Here is a 15,289-nt window from a genome sequence, read left to right as displayed (position 1 = left end):
GGAGTTGAGACCCAGGGCCTCCAGCTTGATGACGAGCTTAGAGGGTACTATGGTGTTGAATGCTGAGCTGTAGTCAATGAACAGCATTCTTACATAGGTATTCCTTTTGTCCAGATGGGATAGGGCAGTGTGCAGTGTGCTGGCGATTGTATCGTCTTTGGACCTGTTGGGGCGGTATACAAACTGAAGTTGGTCTAGGGTGGCAGGTAAGGTGGAGGTGATATGATCCTTGACTAGTCTCTCAAAGCACTTCATGATGACAGAAGTGAGTGCTACGGGGTGATAGTCATTTAATTCAGTTATCTTTGCCTTCTTGGGTACAGGAACAATGGTAGCCATCTTGAAGCATGTGGGGACAACAGACTGGGATAGGGAGTGATTGAATATGTCTGTAAACACACTAGCCAGCTGGTCTGCGCATGCTTTGAGGATGCGGCTTGGGATGCCGTCTGGGCCAGCAGCCTTGCGAGGGTTAAAACGTTAAAATGTTTTACTCACATCAGCCATGGAAAAGGGGGGGGGGGGCGCAGTCCTTGTTAGCGGGCCGCGATGGTGGCACTGCATTATCCTCAAAGTGGGCAAAGAAGTTGTTTAGTTTGTCTGGAAGTGTGACGTCGGTGTCCGTGATGTGGCTGGATTTCTTTTTGTAGTCCGTGATTTCCTGTTGACCCTGCCACATACGTCTCGTGTCTGAGACGTTGAATTGCGACTCCACCTTGTCCCTGTACTGGCATTTCGCTTATTTGATTTCCTTGTGGAGGGAATAGCTACACTGTTTACATTCAGACATATTCCCAGACCTCTTTCCATGGTTAAATGCGGTGGTTCGCACTTTCAATTGTGCACGAATGCCGCCATGGTTTGGGAAGGTTTTAATAGTCACAGTGGGTACAACATCTCCAATGCACTTCTTTATAAACACACTCACCGAGTCAGTGTATAGGTCGATGTTGTTCTCTGAGGCAGACCTTGTGCTGGAGACAATAAAAGGCCACTCTAAAATGTGCAATTATGTCACACAACACAATGACACAAGTTTGAGGGAGTGTGCAATTGGCATGCTGACTGCAGGAATGTCCACCAGAGCTGTTGCCAGATAATTTCTCTATCATAAGCCTCCTCCAACGTTGTTTTTGAGAATTTGAGTTTGGTAGTACGTCCAACCAGCCTCACAACCGCAGACCACATGAAACCACGCCAGCCCAAGACCTCCACATCTGGCTTCTTCACCTGCGGGATCGTCTGAGACCAGCCACCTGGACAGCTGATGAAACTGAGGAGTATTTCTGTCTGTAATAAAGCCCTTTTGTGGGGAAAAACTCATTCTGGTTGACTAGGCCTGGCTCCCCAGTGGGTGGGACTGGCTCCCAAGTGGGTGGGCCTACAGTATACCCTCCCAGGCCCACTGATCACCGCATCATGTGAAATCCATAGATTAGGGCCTAATTAATTTATTTTAATTGACTGATTTTCTTATATGAACTGTAACTCAGTAAAAACTTTTAAATTGTTGCATGTTGCGTTTATATATATGAATCAGAAATAAAACAACTGTTGGACAGCTTACCAGACTTAATACAAATTAATCACGGGGTTTATTAAAAATAGACACAAACAAATACAAGAACATGTTCAGTTTAATACAATACGCAAAAAAAAAAGATATAGATTTATCAATAATGGCTGTTGATCCCGAAAAGGCTTTCGACCGTCTTGAATGGCCTTTTCCTAAAGAAATATATAAACTATAGGAACCAAGACTTAAAAATAACTGATATTGGCACAAGATCTAGGGAATGTTGGGACATACAATATCTAATGAGATTACAGTTACGAGAATCGATGCTTAATCCAGTATAAATTAATATATAGTATTTATTATATAAGAGACAAAATTCTACGGCTGTAGAATTTGTGTGTAAAACTAATAATGATTTAATATTCCATGCCTTCTGGGAATGTTATGAAGTCCAAAAGTTACGAGTGTAGTTCAAAAGTTGGCTGTCAGAAGTATTACAATGTAAATGTACTTTTAATCTGTCTGTCGGTATATTTCAAGACATGGCATATGAGCAGTAAGATACCCGATGGGTTGGACAATACTTTCCCTGTCAATCATCTTAAAGGTATACTTAAAAACTGGAAATCAACCAGTCCTCTGTCGTTAATGCAATGGAAAGGTCAAATTCCTTACTATCTAAAAGAGAAACAAAATGGTGCAGTTTGAGGCCATGTGGTGGACAGTAATACGGCCGCTGGAGATAGAGGTGTGTGCTAGTGGGTCTGGGCAGGTGTGATGTAGTGATGTTTGTATGATGTGGTCACTTGTATGTGTATGTTTTGTATTGTTTATAAAATATCAAATAAAGTCTTACAACAAAATAAAGAAACACTGGCAGCCACAACAACACAAAACCAACCAAACGATCAGTTCAGATTCACGTTTCAGACACGTCAATCATGGCTTGGTATATTAATACATTAGAAATAGTCCGGGTCCCTCGAGTCATCAGTGACATTTCCTGTAAACTGTGACGTGGGACACAATCCTGTTCGCCTGCCATGAACGGAGCAGTCTATTGGCTCAATCAATAGCTCTATTGAAACAGAAGGAGCTAGGCTATCGTCCTGTGCTAACGGTTTGACCGTATCTATTTCCTACCCAAAGCAATAGTCTCATATCTAAACATAATTGTATATGAACTATAATTTTGCTATAAATGCAATATTTCAGGTATTATGTCTGACTGAGAACAAAGTGATTATTACGCTTTGATATATTAGAATCATAGTTATCAATACAGCACTCTTACATCGTTCTCAGACAAACAATGTCCCGTGTAGACTTCAATAAAAGTCTGCCGTCTCGACTCATAATGTACTGTTTAGTACTTGACCACTTTTAAGCTTTTTTAAATAAATGCATTTTCTGGGTCAAGACCGTGCGTAAAATTTTATTGACATGTTTGATAGTGCACCTGAATTGAAAAAAGCCTTATTGATCAACAATTGAGTGCTGTCGTTTGAGTGCTGTCCACCCTAATGTGAGGCAGCTTGATGTACAAGTACACCCCTTGGGCAGGATGCTAGTCTATCGCAGGGCCTGGTATGCATAGTGCTATCTGATATAGGGCGGCAGGTAGCCTGGCGGTTATAGTGTTGGGCCAGTAATTAAAAGGTTGCTTGTTCCAATCCCCGAGCCGACAAAGTATAAAATCTGTTGATGTGCCCTAGCAAGGCACATAACCCTAATTGCTTCCGTAAGTCACTCTGGATAAGATGTTAAATTACTCAAATTATATTAAGAATGAGCAGTACTGTTCCTGTTGATACAGACTAAGTATAGCATGTCACATTATTATGATTCATAGGAATACTGCCGATTTAGAGCGTTGAGCACAACAAAAGCATGGTATGAATGAAGGTTATATAATTACTTTACTTATGACGCAAGCCATTCACAGCCATTCATTTGCCTCTCTGACTGTGCGAAGCACTGACACTGTCCATTTACATGTGCCCTTTATGATCCAACAAAGACATGAGGAATGGAAGCTACTCAATATCTGCTTACGTTACTACCCCTGACACAATGGGTCTGCACTGGGCCAACAAATTCAAGAGAGAGTTTATAGTGCTCGTTTAAACTTTTTAAGTACTGTATACTGTATGCCTTGAGCCTTGGATAGGCCTTGAATCTTTGACAGAAGTCCTCTCCACCCACCACTCCCTACCCTTATCCTCATCACAGTCATCTTTCAGAATTACAGTATTCAGCCATGTCAAGAGATGCTACAGTAACAAGATTTCTGAGTGTCTCTGTGGATCCAACAAACCCTAATCTTTGGTCCCATACTCATTCTATATCCATAAGAAGAGGATTTTTTTTCTTCCTGGATCTAGTTTTAGCTAACATACTTTAGCATCGTTTCCTGTATCTCCACCGAATTAAACAGATAAATGTGACCAAGTAATGTTTACTGGAAAACACAGAATACTATCTGCAGTATGGGCCCTCAAAACACCTGTGACCTTTCAAATCAGAGAGCCTGTGACTTCTATTTAACATGACTGAAAGTAGGAACAGCCAGTAGATAGATTTCTTTTTACCCCTACACTCCAAAGGTTGTGTCCAAAATCTGGCTTGACTACTACTTCCTTAAACTGCAAACTGTTTAGAACGTACAGTTTAGTAAAAATGCCTCATCTAATGCGCGATTGCGTTGATTCCCGCCATTCATTCATTTTGGTACAGTGCGTCTCCTCAGCTGATTATTAGATGTTGTCAGACACACATGAGTCTCTGAAGATGATTATCTTCCTCAAGTGTGCAGCGAATTCTGATAGATTAAAAGACAAAATGAGTATGACATCTTGGCATTTAAAAGATAAAAATAAATCTAAATTTCTCATGAAACCATTTTTTCGCGTACCCAAACTGCCTACTATTTAGAATGCAAGTATTCGGACATGGCCTAAGTCTGTTTGTTTTCTTGGCACTGGTCCCTAGGAGTTTGGGGTTTCCCTTTGCCCTGTTCTGCCCTCCTGCTTTTAGACAGATGACTGGAAATTAGGTGGTTGGTCTGTCTGCCAGGAAAATTGGTGTAAAAGCTCCCCCTTCTGAAAACCTGAGAGGACTTAGTGTGCGTAATGAACAAGGTCAGAAACGGCAGGGCAGAATATGCTTTGGGAAAACATGAACTGTCTGATTGCATGGCCCTAACGAGGCTAAGCTGGGACAGGCAATTAGAAGAGACAAAACCCTAACGAGCTGCAGCCAGTCTGAGCCACTTTCAATGACAGCTTTCAATGATTAGAGCTTTCTAATTATATATTTTTTGCTGTGAACTTGTACTTTATGCGAGAGAAAAATAGGCTATATAAGGATTTTAACAATTTGCTCGCATGCTCTGTTGCATGCTTTGAGAATGCCATGTTATTAGCACTCCGTAGCTTTAGCAGACCTTTGAACTTCAGAGCATACACTGTATCACTCGTTAAGCATTCCCAATTTGTTCAGTGGAACTGACAGGATTAAGGGAAGGATCATGAATCTGAGGACACCCGTCTAGACTATAAAACACCTCTAAATCATACTGTGTGTCTCTGTCTGTCCCCAAGATCAACACAGTATGTTCCAGCCACAGCAGCTCCTAGACTCCAGTAAAAGATGAAAGGCCAAAACAGCTTTATTTTGGTGCCATGTTAACTGTTTAATGCAATGTCATGAACACTACCTTTCAGAAACTTCCTCTGTGGGCGTCCAATTGTCATTTGTGGGTATACAGTTGAGTTAGATTGTATTGTCAATGCTGGGCGATGATTGTAGCTTTTCATGCGCACACACACACATTTTTTGTTTGTATAGCAGTCTGTGGAATGTGCGAGTCCATTGAACATCTGGCAGGCTGGCTCTGGGTTTGCCCCTGGGTTTAACCCCGGTGCTGTCTCTGACTTTGTCCCAGGGAGAGCTGTCTGCTCTGGGCTCAAGGCCAGTCTCACACACAAAACAAAGAATACCTGCCCAGAAACCTCAGCACCATGAAAACACTCCTCCCGGGAATGCCCAGGCATTCCATTCAATTCTCTCGCTCTCATATATATATATATACTGCTCAAAAAAATAAAGGGAACACTTAAACAACACAGTGTAACTCCAAGTCAATCACACTTCTGTGAAATCAAACTGTCCACTTAGGAAGCAACACTGATTGACAATACATTTCACATGCTGTTGTGCAAATGGAATAGACAACTGGTGGAAATTATAGGCAATTAGCAAGACACCCCCAATAAAGGAGTGGTTCTGCAGGTGGTGACCACAGACGACTTCTCAGTTCCTATGCTTCCTGGCTGATGTTTTGGTCACTTTTGAATGCTGGCGGTGCTTTCACTCTAGTGGTAGCATGAGACGGAGTCTACAACCCACACAAGTGGCTCAGGTAGTGCAGCTCATCCAGGATGGCACATCAATGCGAGCTGTGGCAAGAAGGTTTGCTGTGTCTGTCAGCGTAGTGTCCAGAGCATGGAGGCGCTACCAGGAGACAGGCCAGTGCATCAGGAGACGTGGAGGAGGCCGTAGGAGGGCAACAACCCAGCAGCAGGACCGCTACCTCCGCCTTTGTGCAAGGAGGAGCAGGAGGAGCACTGCCAGAGCCCTGCAAAATGACCTCCAGCAGGCCACAAATGTGCATGTGTCTGCTCAAACGGTCAGAAACAGACTCCATGAGGGTGGTATGAGGGCCCGACGTCCACAGGTGGGGGTTGTGCTTACAGCCCAACACCGTGCAGGACATTTGGCATTTGCCAGAGAACACCAAGATTGGCAAATTCGCCACTGGCGCCCTGTGCTCTTCACAGATGAAAGCAGGTTCATACTGAGCACATGTGACAGACGTGACAGTCTGGAGACGCCGTGGAGAACGTTCTGCTGCCTGCAACATCCTCCAGCATGACCGGTTTGGCGGTGGGTCAGTCATGGTGTGGGTTGGCATTTCTTTGGGGGCCGCACAGCCCTCCATGTGCTCGCCAGAAGTAGCCTGACTGCCATTAGGTACCGAGATGAGATCCTCAGATCCCTTGTGAGACCATATGCTGGTGCGGTTGGCCCTGGGTTCCTCCTAATGCAAGACAATGCTAGACCTCATGTGGCTGGAGTGTGTCAGCAGTTCCTGCAAGAGGAAGGCATTGATGCTATGGACTGGCCCACCCGTTCCCCAGACCTGAATCCAATAAGATCATTTCATTCATTCAGATCTAGGATGTGTTATTTTAGTGTTCCCTTTATTTTTTTGAGCAGTGTATATATATATATATATATATATATATATAATTATGCAGGTACAGATGGGGAGAGGATATTGCTTTTTTAGAAGTAGATGAAAGTGTCTTGATGTGTACTGGCATGTTTCTTTCCTCTCCATTCTCATTAAGTTCAATGAAAAATAATTTCAGGTTATTGGCTCTGTGGCATTACGCATACAGGGACCCAGCAGGACTAATCAAACACACTTTGGCTCTGTTTGGAAATACAAAGTGGGGAAATTGCATGATTACCAACAGCAGTATTGGCTGTTGCTCTGATGATGACTGGTCCTGGGTAGCCATATTCTGTCCCTTTGTGTCAGCCCTCCTGCTCCTGATCCAAACTCAAACGTTGCTGACCGCGTTTCTCTTTAATTAACAGATGTTTTTTGTAAGACTCTTTTCGTAATTTCTGTAGCAAATAATTTCACAGTTCTTTACCCTTTTGTTCTCCATCCATTCCCTTATTGTGGGTGTTGTGTGAACCTTTCTTAGTTTGGCTGCTTTGACCACCCTTTTATGACCAGGCCAATTTGGATTTTCTGTGCCCACAGACCTGAATAAAGGCTTCATGATAAGAAAATATTAATTATGAATTCCCTTGAAATCCTCACTCTATACTATAATGTAATTATGATATGAATACCAGTAAACCATATATCTATAGCATTTCGATACACTCTCATTAACATCTGCTAACCATGTGTATGTGATAATTTTTGGGGGATTTTATTTGATTTATAGTTCAGCAGTGTTCTATAAACATGTGTGTTCGTAACAGCCAGGTACATTGCATTTGACAATGTCTTGACTAATTAAAAAAATGTTCTTTGCCAATTGACTCATTAAATAATCAAATGTGTCTATTGAAGTCTTGAAGACTTGTCTATTGAAGATCCTAATGAAATGTGTGATTATTCAGTTCTCAGTAAGTGGGGGGGTCTGACTTTTTAGGGTTAAAGCCCTGTGACAGACTAGCATCCTGTCTAGGGTCCTATCCAGGGGGTGTACTTGTACACCAAGCTGTCTCTCGCTACAGAAACAGGGGGTCCTCCTGCCCTATTGGTCACTATGACTTGGGCTCTATTCAATCCATAAACAGAAGTTCAGGGTTACAGCGTGATTGAAATTTAAGGCAATGTTCCGGCGTTAGCAGACAATGCTTCACGGTAAACGCTGCATATGTTGGCTCAATCGGAAATTACCTTTACATTTCTAGTGTGCAATCTGTAACACTTCAACCATACAGATTGGAGGGTATACAGATTGCTTACTGTGACCATAAGTTGATGTGACCCAATTTCAACATCTAGTTTTGATTTACGTTTGGTTGAGTTGTCAACTAACATGAATTCAACAGAAAATGTCACCATGTAATTGGATTTAGGTTAAAAGTTGAGAGAAAACAAAACAAAATTCCCTCAGGTTGATGAATTTTTGCTAATCCAAGTCAGTTTTCCACGTTGATTCAACGTCATCACATAGAATTTTTTGTTGTTGAAATCAAATCAAACTTTATTTGCCACATGCGCCGAATACAAGTGTAGACTTTACCGTGAAATGCTTACTTACAAGCCCTTAACCAACAGTGCATTTTGAGGAATTGTTCAGCAGTCTAATGGCTTGGGGGTAGAAGCTGTTGAGGAGCCTTTTGGTCCTAGACTTGGCGCTCCGGTATTGCATGGCGTGCGGTAGCAGAGAAAACAGTCTATAACTTGGGTGACTGGAGTCTATAATTGTGTGGGCTTTCCTCTGACACCGCCTATTATATAGGTCCTGTATGGCAGGAAGCTTGGCCCCAGTGATGATCTTACACATTGTTTACCTAGCTAGGTTCATTGTTTACCTAGCTGGCTAGCTACATGTCTTAACAAAAGACTCCGCTATGCAAGTAACCATTTCGGGTGCGTTCGTAAATTCAGTTTGAGTATGCCAGGGCGCAGAATAACTGATGAATTTCCGAATGCACAACACCTGTTGAATATGTTCAGTGTCAGTAAAATTCGGCAAAAAAGGCTAATGAAATTGTTGCCAGCAGAGCTGATTAGGCTGTTTTCATGTTATCCAGAGGTAAACAAGTCATCGGCCAGAGCATCAAGTGTGCGCATTGAATGCTCCGAGAGTGAAATGAGATGGGTGGGCTAAAGCTTAGATTGACATAGGCTAGTGCTTTTGCTGTTCTTTAGGCCTCCTCATCTTGTTGGCTGGTGAATAGTTCGGAATTGGATAAGGACGCACGCAGTTGCCTCCCCGATGTGTCTGTCTTCACTTGTAGCCTGTGAGAAAGACCCGATCACGTGACAGAGAGCCATGTGAGTGAGAGGTGCTTCGGAGCACGCAGCACTCAGGGCCAGGGGCACAATGGCCACAAAACGCATGGATTTTTTGGGGGTGCATTAGGGCCACCCAAAAGGGATGCCGCCGTGAAATTTGAGGCATTATCAAGTGCTTGTCAAATGTTGAATGAGAGACTGAAGTGTGTACAGCCTGTGCAAAAAAACTAAGCAGAGCACATGCCTTTCATGCAAGTTTTTTCAAATCATCATTAGTGTCCCATCATGCAGCCTTACAATGTATTAAAATCAAAACATATAGCCCAACGTTTGTAGAACAACTAAAGTTACATTAACAACTCTAAATGAAGCATATAGGAGTACCTATTTCTTTGTTAACCGCTCAATACAGAATAGCCGCATGTGCGCACTCCCTCAAATCGTTTGGAGAAAATATCCAGTGTATTTTATACAGTTCAATTGTATTCTTCATACTATAAAATAATATAAAATAATGCCAAGGAATTCTAAGCAAATCTTGTCTGCTAAATTAACTAGTGTAGCCCACAGCCATTTGGCATAGCCATATCAGGACCTAACATAAGGACACTCAGAGTATGATATTCTGTCCTTCTGAAATAGACTACATTTTCTTCAGATCATGCTTCTTTAGACCTGTCTAAAATAAATAAGGGATTTATTGTGAAGGTGTATACTATATTACATGGATTTATTAGACTTTTAAAATGTAGATGTTCCAAAGGTCTGCATCAGGAGATGCTAAATGTGTTTATGTTAATTAACGGTCAATTACCATGAGACTAACAGTTATTTGCTTGACAGTCACCAGCTGACGAAATTTCACGACCGCCACAGCCCTAGTTGGGATAAGCAAGAAATACATTTCCATTTCACACCTCACATTTTTTCAGGTTACCCACTTGTACATGCAATGAAAGCATTTGATATTACTGTTGATGTAATAATGAAAAGGACCTTGAATATGCACAGGAATTTATTTACACTTTTCAGAAACAGTAGGGGCAAATGTTGAACAAATTTCACTGGAATGAAAGAAAATTGGGTGAAATTAAATCTCCCTCCACTCGTAAAGGTCTAGATCCACTCGTAAAGGTCTAGATTTTTCCTTAGAACCCCCCGTTGACAGCACCCCCACCCCAAAACATCTTCCTGCAGCCATGCTGTAAAGGTTTCTATTTTTCCTCAGCATCCCCTGTCGACAGCACCCCCAAACCAAAACATCTTCCTGCAGCCATGCTGTAAAGGTCTCTATTTTTCCTCTTCCTTCTTTCTCTCAGATAATGACAATATATCTTCAAACACAGAACTCTCCTTCATCTTTCCTTTTCTGCCTCGTCTTTCAGGGTTGAAATACATTTAAAGGGATACTTCAGGATTGTGGAAATGAGCATGCTAGCAGATACCCATAGACTTCCAGCCATTGCGCTGACGCTAGTTAGCATTGGCTCGCAAAACTACCTCCAACTTCCTTCATACTGGACACAGAGACGTAAAAATAGCATCCACAGGTTCATCTGACTATGGGGAAGTAGATAAAGGACCTCACTGCCAAAATCACAAAGTATCCCTTTAAGGTCTAGACTCGTCTCTCTAAAGCACTTTATTCCCAACCTAAGGAGATCTTGATGGTCCTCTTTCATCTCTCACGATCAGAGTATGTGAGCTGACTTGAGCAGTCAGCAATCCTAGTCCACCGTTCCAGCGCTCTACTTATTTTTCAACCGCTCCATTAAAAACCACTCCTGGCTCACAGGAAAAAAACACTGCTCATCCAAATTCGCTTCATTCATTAAAATCACAATTTAACCAACACCCATCTATTTTTGTGATTACCTGGACCTACCATTTGGTTTTGAAGTACTGAAACCAAACCATATGATCTGAATAAAAAGCATTTCAATAAACAACATGAAAAGGTGACTGTTAGAAGCGCTCATCATTTCAAATAGGCTACATGTCGTATATTAAAACAGTATATAAACACTAAATAGATCAGAAGAAGGAACAAAAATATATTATTTAGGCTATATTATTAATATTTCAAGGCTATAGCCTACAAAGAAATACATTGTGAAGCGAGTGCAACACACTAGGCTGGCAGGAACATTAAGCACTCAGCATTTAAACAACATTTAGTGGTATTAAATTATTAGAGTCTATAAATCGCGCAAATAGGTTGTGACTTAGAATGTACTTTTTTTTAACGAAAAATGCCATATTAGACTCAATTAAATAAAAATTCCTTTGAATTAACTTTTAGAAAGAGGAGTTTGGCCAGAGTCTGTGGCTTCAGGCTCATGCGATGGTGCCTGGAAAGCAGGCCAGCAGCAGAGAATACCCTCTCCACGCTTGCAGAGCCACTGGAGATGCTTAACACCCTTCAGGTCACTCTTGCCAGGATGGGCAGAGATGCAGATTTTTTTTTTATATATAGGTAGGCCTAAAGGTTTTTAGGCAAAATAACCCTATAGAAACGGAAAGCTCCTTGAAAGAGGTAATATGTCAGGCCTATTGTCACGGCTGTCATAGAGAGGGGACCAAGGCGCAGCGTGTTTCGTGCTCATAATTATATTTTAATGAAAACGAACACTTATACAAAAGAAACAAAACGACAGTCAACAGTTCTGTCAGGTTACGTGAACGAAACAGAAAACAACTACCCACAAAACACAATAGAAAAAAACCCAACTTAAATATGATCTCCAATTAGAGACAACGCGAACCAGCTACCTCTAATTGGAGATCATCCCAAAAATCTCCAACATAGAAACAGAATAATAGAACTAAACATAGAAACAAAAAACATAGAATGCCCACCCATATCACATCCCTGACCTAACTAAACAGAGAAAAAACAGCTCTCTTAGGTCAGAGCGTGACACCTATTGGGCCAAAATCAATGATAACCTATTGTATAGATAATAGAACGAAAATTAACAAAACTTTTAAGAGATCTGATTGTTTGCTTATAAAATACTTGTGTCAAATGGCACACTTAGTTGGCTACCCATCTCGTTCCTTCTGTTAGCACGTACATGTAGTATAGCATCACGCTTTCAGGAATACGCGTCTAGATTCCACAATGATTCTTTAGTTGTGGACACTACATCATTGCACTCCCTCTCTTGCTCTTGGTCCACCTCATCTTTGTAAGTCACCTTGATTTTGCACCTGTGTGTTTTATCAGTTTATTTATTGAAATATTTAGCGAACTCCATGACAGTAGCTAAAGCAAGGGGTTACAGCAGCACACAAGTACATTTTAGTCATTTAGCAGACACTCTTATCCAGAGCAACTTACAGAAGTGAATGCATACATTTAATATATATTTTTTTCCGTACTGGTCCCCCGTGGGAATCGAACCCACAACCCTGGCGTTGCAAACACCATGCTCTACCAACTGAGCCACACGGGACCATAGCCTACAAATACATGCTGGGCTGGGCATGCCCTGAACTCATAAAGTGAAGTGAGCACTACTGGAGTGAAATTGGAGAGGGCGAGAAGGCCGACGCTCCAGCCTTTGGGAAACTCGCTCCGCACTCAAGTCAAATTGGGCATGCTCCGCTCACATACTTTGCTCACGATCTCTGTCTCTTCCTGGTGGATGGACAGAGCAAGGGAATCAACTGGACAGCTCTCTGAGCCATAACACTGTACATAGATGAGCCAAGAAAACTGTCATTTGCTATTCTGTTAGATTTTCTTATTTTAATCTGAAACTAAATCACTAGAATGGCACCAGGATAGATTGAATATTTATTCAAGGATTTAGCAGGCTATTACACACATGCCAAAAAAGCAATAACTCTTACTGTTTGCACTATGGAAGATCAATATATTAATTTACTGTAGGTTGTGATTATTTGGTACTACCGTATTGTTAATCTTATGGCCAGCATAGCCCTTAGTGTGCTAAAACACTCTTGGGTCCCTGGGTCACGTAGGCACACTAAGCTGAGCAGTTCTCTGAATGGTGTAACTCATGCTATTGACATAGCTTTTAGTCTGGAGCTGAAATGAGATTCAATTCACCTGGTGTCTAGAAGCTCTCTGGGTGATGGAGAGCAAATTACAAATGATGAATGTTTTTGATACCTATGCCCTGGGTATGGGACTCCAAAAAATGTAATACCTTTGTAATAAAGAAATGAACTCTTAGCCCGAAGGTTCAATCCATATTATCATTTACATCACATTGCGTCCTCTCCCTCTCCTAGGAGGGCACATTGAACAGCAGTTCACTGATCATCCATTGTTGAAGTAATTCTAGAGTCAGAGATGACCATACATCGGGTTGCACAACCCTTCCAAATATCCTCCCCCTCACAAATGAGCATGCCAACCTTACCACAATGGCATATTTTGCTTTGGCTAGTTTGGAAAAGACACCCAAATAAACTTGTTGGCACCGCCAAACTGGCATGAACAAAACAAAACCACAGGCATCACCAACATGAGACCCAAACTACTCTCAGTTTAAACTCAGTTTATTGTGTTTATTCTCAATTGCTTTGGTTGAAAACAATGTTTGCCTGTCAGCCAAGTTTGTGCTGAATTCCAGCCTCAGAGATGGAACAGTGGAAACAGGAGTCTGGGTACTGCCTTCCCTGCGGTGTTGTTAACTTCTATCATGTGTTATTGTATCTGAGTTTGAGGCCAGAAGCCTACAGTACAGACACACAGGAGAAAATATGCTTTGGTCTGAATAATCACAAAACATAAAAGTTGATTAGGTTGCATTGAGAAAGTGTATCTACTTTTTACACAAGGCTTGGACTAGTTCCTGTTGGCTATATTGTAGGTTTTCAAATTCTCAAACCATGAGCAATTATCTTCTTCTTTCTGAGCCTGAGTGTTGGGCGAGAGGGGGGGTGTAGGAGGGAAGGAGTGGGGATAGAGGAGTCATCCAACCACCAGCTAGCCAGCAACTAAGTGGACCAGACGGGCCAGCAACCAGTGTCCAGACCCCAGCACAGGCTCTCTTTCCAAGGGGAGTGGTGCCAGGAGCACATGCCAGCAGGCCAGAGAGCCAAACAGGCGTTAGTGTCCATCCTCCCAACTGTGAGAGTGTTTCTGTGCAACATGTCAATATCGCACAGGCATTGGCCAACCCTAATGCTAGGTTCTGAATGGCAGATGGATTGGCATGGTAGTGGGAATGACAGGACATGTTTGTGTGTCACTTTGTGTGTCTAATATGTTCGGCGGGTGAAGAGACACAGCTAGCTTTAAAATGTTATTAAGTGGTAATTTACCCCTGAATCTTACCCAAATTGTAAGGGATATGTTTGCCGAATGTAAGCTTTGGTGATAAAGCAGATGGAGTATGTTTGCAAGTCACAGCAATAGTCACACTAATAGGCTGTGTTTAGACCACTGTAAAAAAAGTATTTGTTGTTTCAACTTATTATTTCCAGTCATAAAGTTGCATGGCCTCTTTCAAGCTCTATCAACTTAAAATTCCAAGCTTACACAAAATGTACTAATAAAATATTAAATAATTATATTTATTGGTCCCGTACACAGTTTAGCAGGTGTTGTGGCGGCTGCAGCGAAATGCTTATGCTCCTAGTTCCTATCAATCAATAAAGTGAAAAAGTAAATGTCAACAAGCACACAATAATACAAAATAAAAAAATTATCAAAAGTTTAGTACAGCAGCAGATATATCAATAGTATGTAAACAATATTAAAATGACTAGTGTCCAATGGCTATGTACATACTGTAGGACAGCAGTCCCTAAGGTGCAGGGTAGAGTACCCGGTGGTAGCCGGCTAGTGACAGTGACTGAGGAGCAGCGTACTGGGCAGAGGGCAGGGTAATAGGCGGAGGCCGTCTAGTGGTGGCTGTTTAACAGTGTGATGGCCTGGGGATAGAAGCTGTTTATCGGTCACTCGGTCCCAGCTTTGATGCACCTGTACTGTCTCCGTCTTCTAGATGGTAGTGGGGGTCAACAGGCCGTGGCTTAGGTGGCTTAGGTCCTTGATGATCTTCTTGGCCTTCCTGTGACACCAGCTGCTGTAGATGTCCTGGAGGCCTGCGGTTGCGGACGGTGAAATTGCTGTACCAGGTGGTGATACAGCCTGACAGGTTGCTCTCAATGGTTGCTCTCAACCTGACGGGTTGCTCTCAATCTGTAGATGTTTGTGAGGGCCTTAGGGGCCA

At 42.1% G+C, this 15,289-nt stretch overlaps 1 protein-coding gene and 1 non-coding gene across 2 annotated transcripts in view; both read right to left on the bottom strand.

Annotated features, from left to right (window-relative positions):
- The window catches only part of LOC106572121 (neurotensin receptor type 1), a 60,162-nt gene that overhangs the window by 33,153 nt on the left and 11,720 nt on the right, over positions 1-15,289 (bottom strand). The window lies entirely within an intron of this gene.
- On the bottom strand, positions 12,462-12,537 carry trnaa-ugc (transfer RNA alanine (anticodon UGC)). The gene has a single exon. It is a non-coding gene; the product is annotated as a tRNA-Ala (tRNA).

The sequence above is a fragment of the Salmo salar genome, chromosome 15 (genome assembly GCF_965601325.2).
Source record: "Salmo salar chromosome 15, fSalSal1, whole genome shotgun sequence".
Lineage (NCBI taxonomy): Eukaryota > Metazoa > Chordata > Actinopteri > Salmoniformes > Salmonidae > Salmo > Salmo salar.
This window is presented reverse-complemented; position numbering and strand designations above follow the sequence as displayed.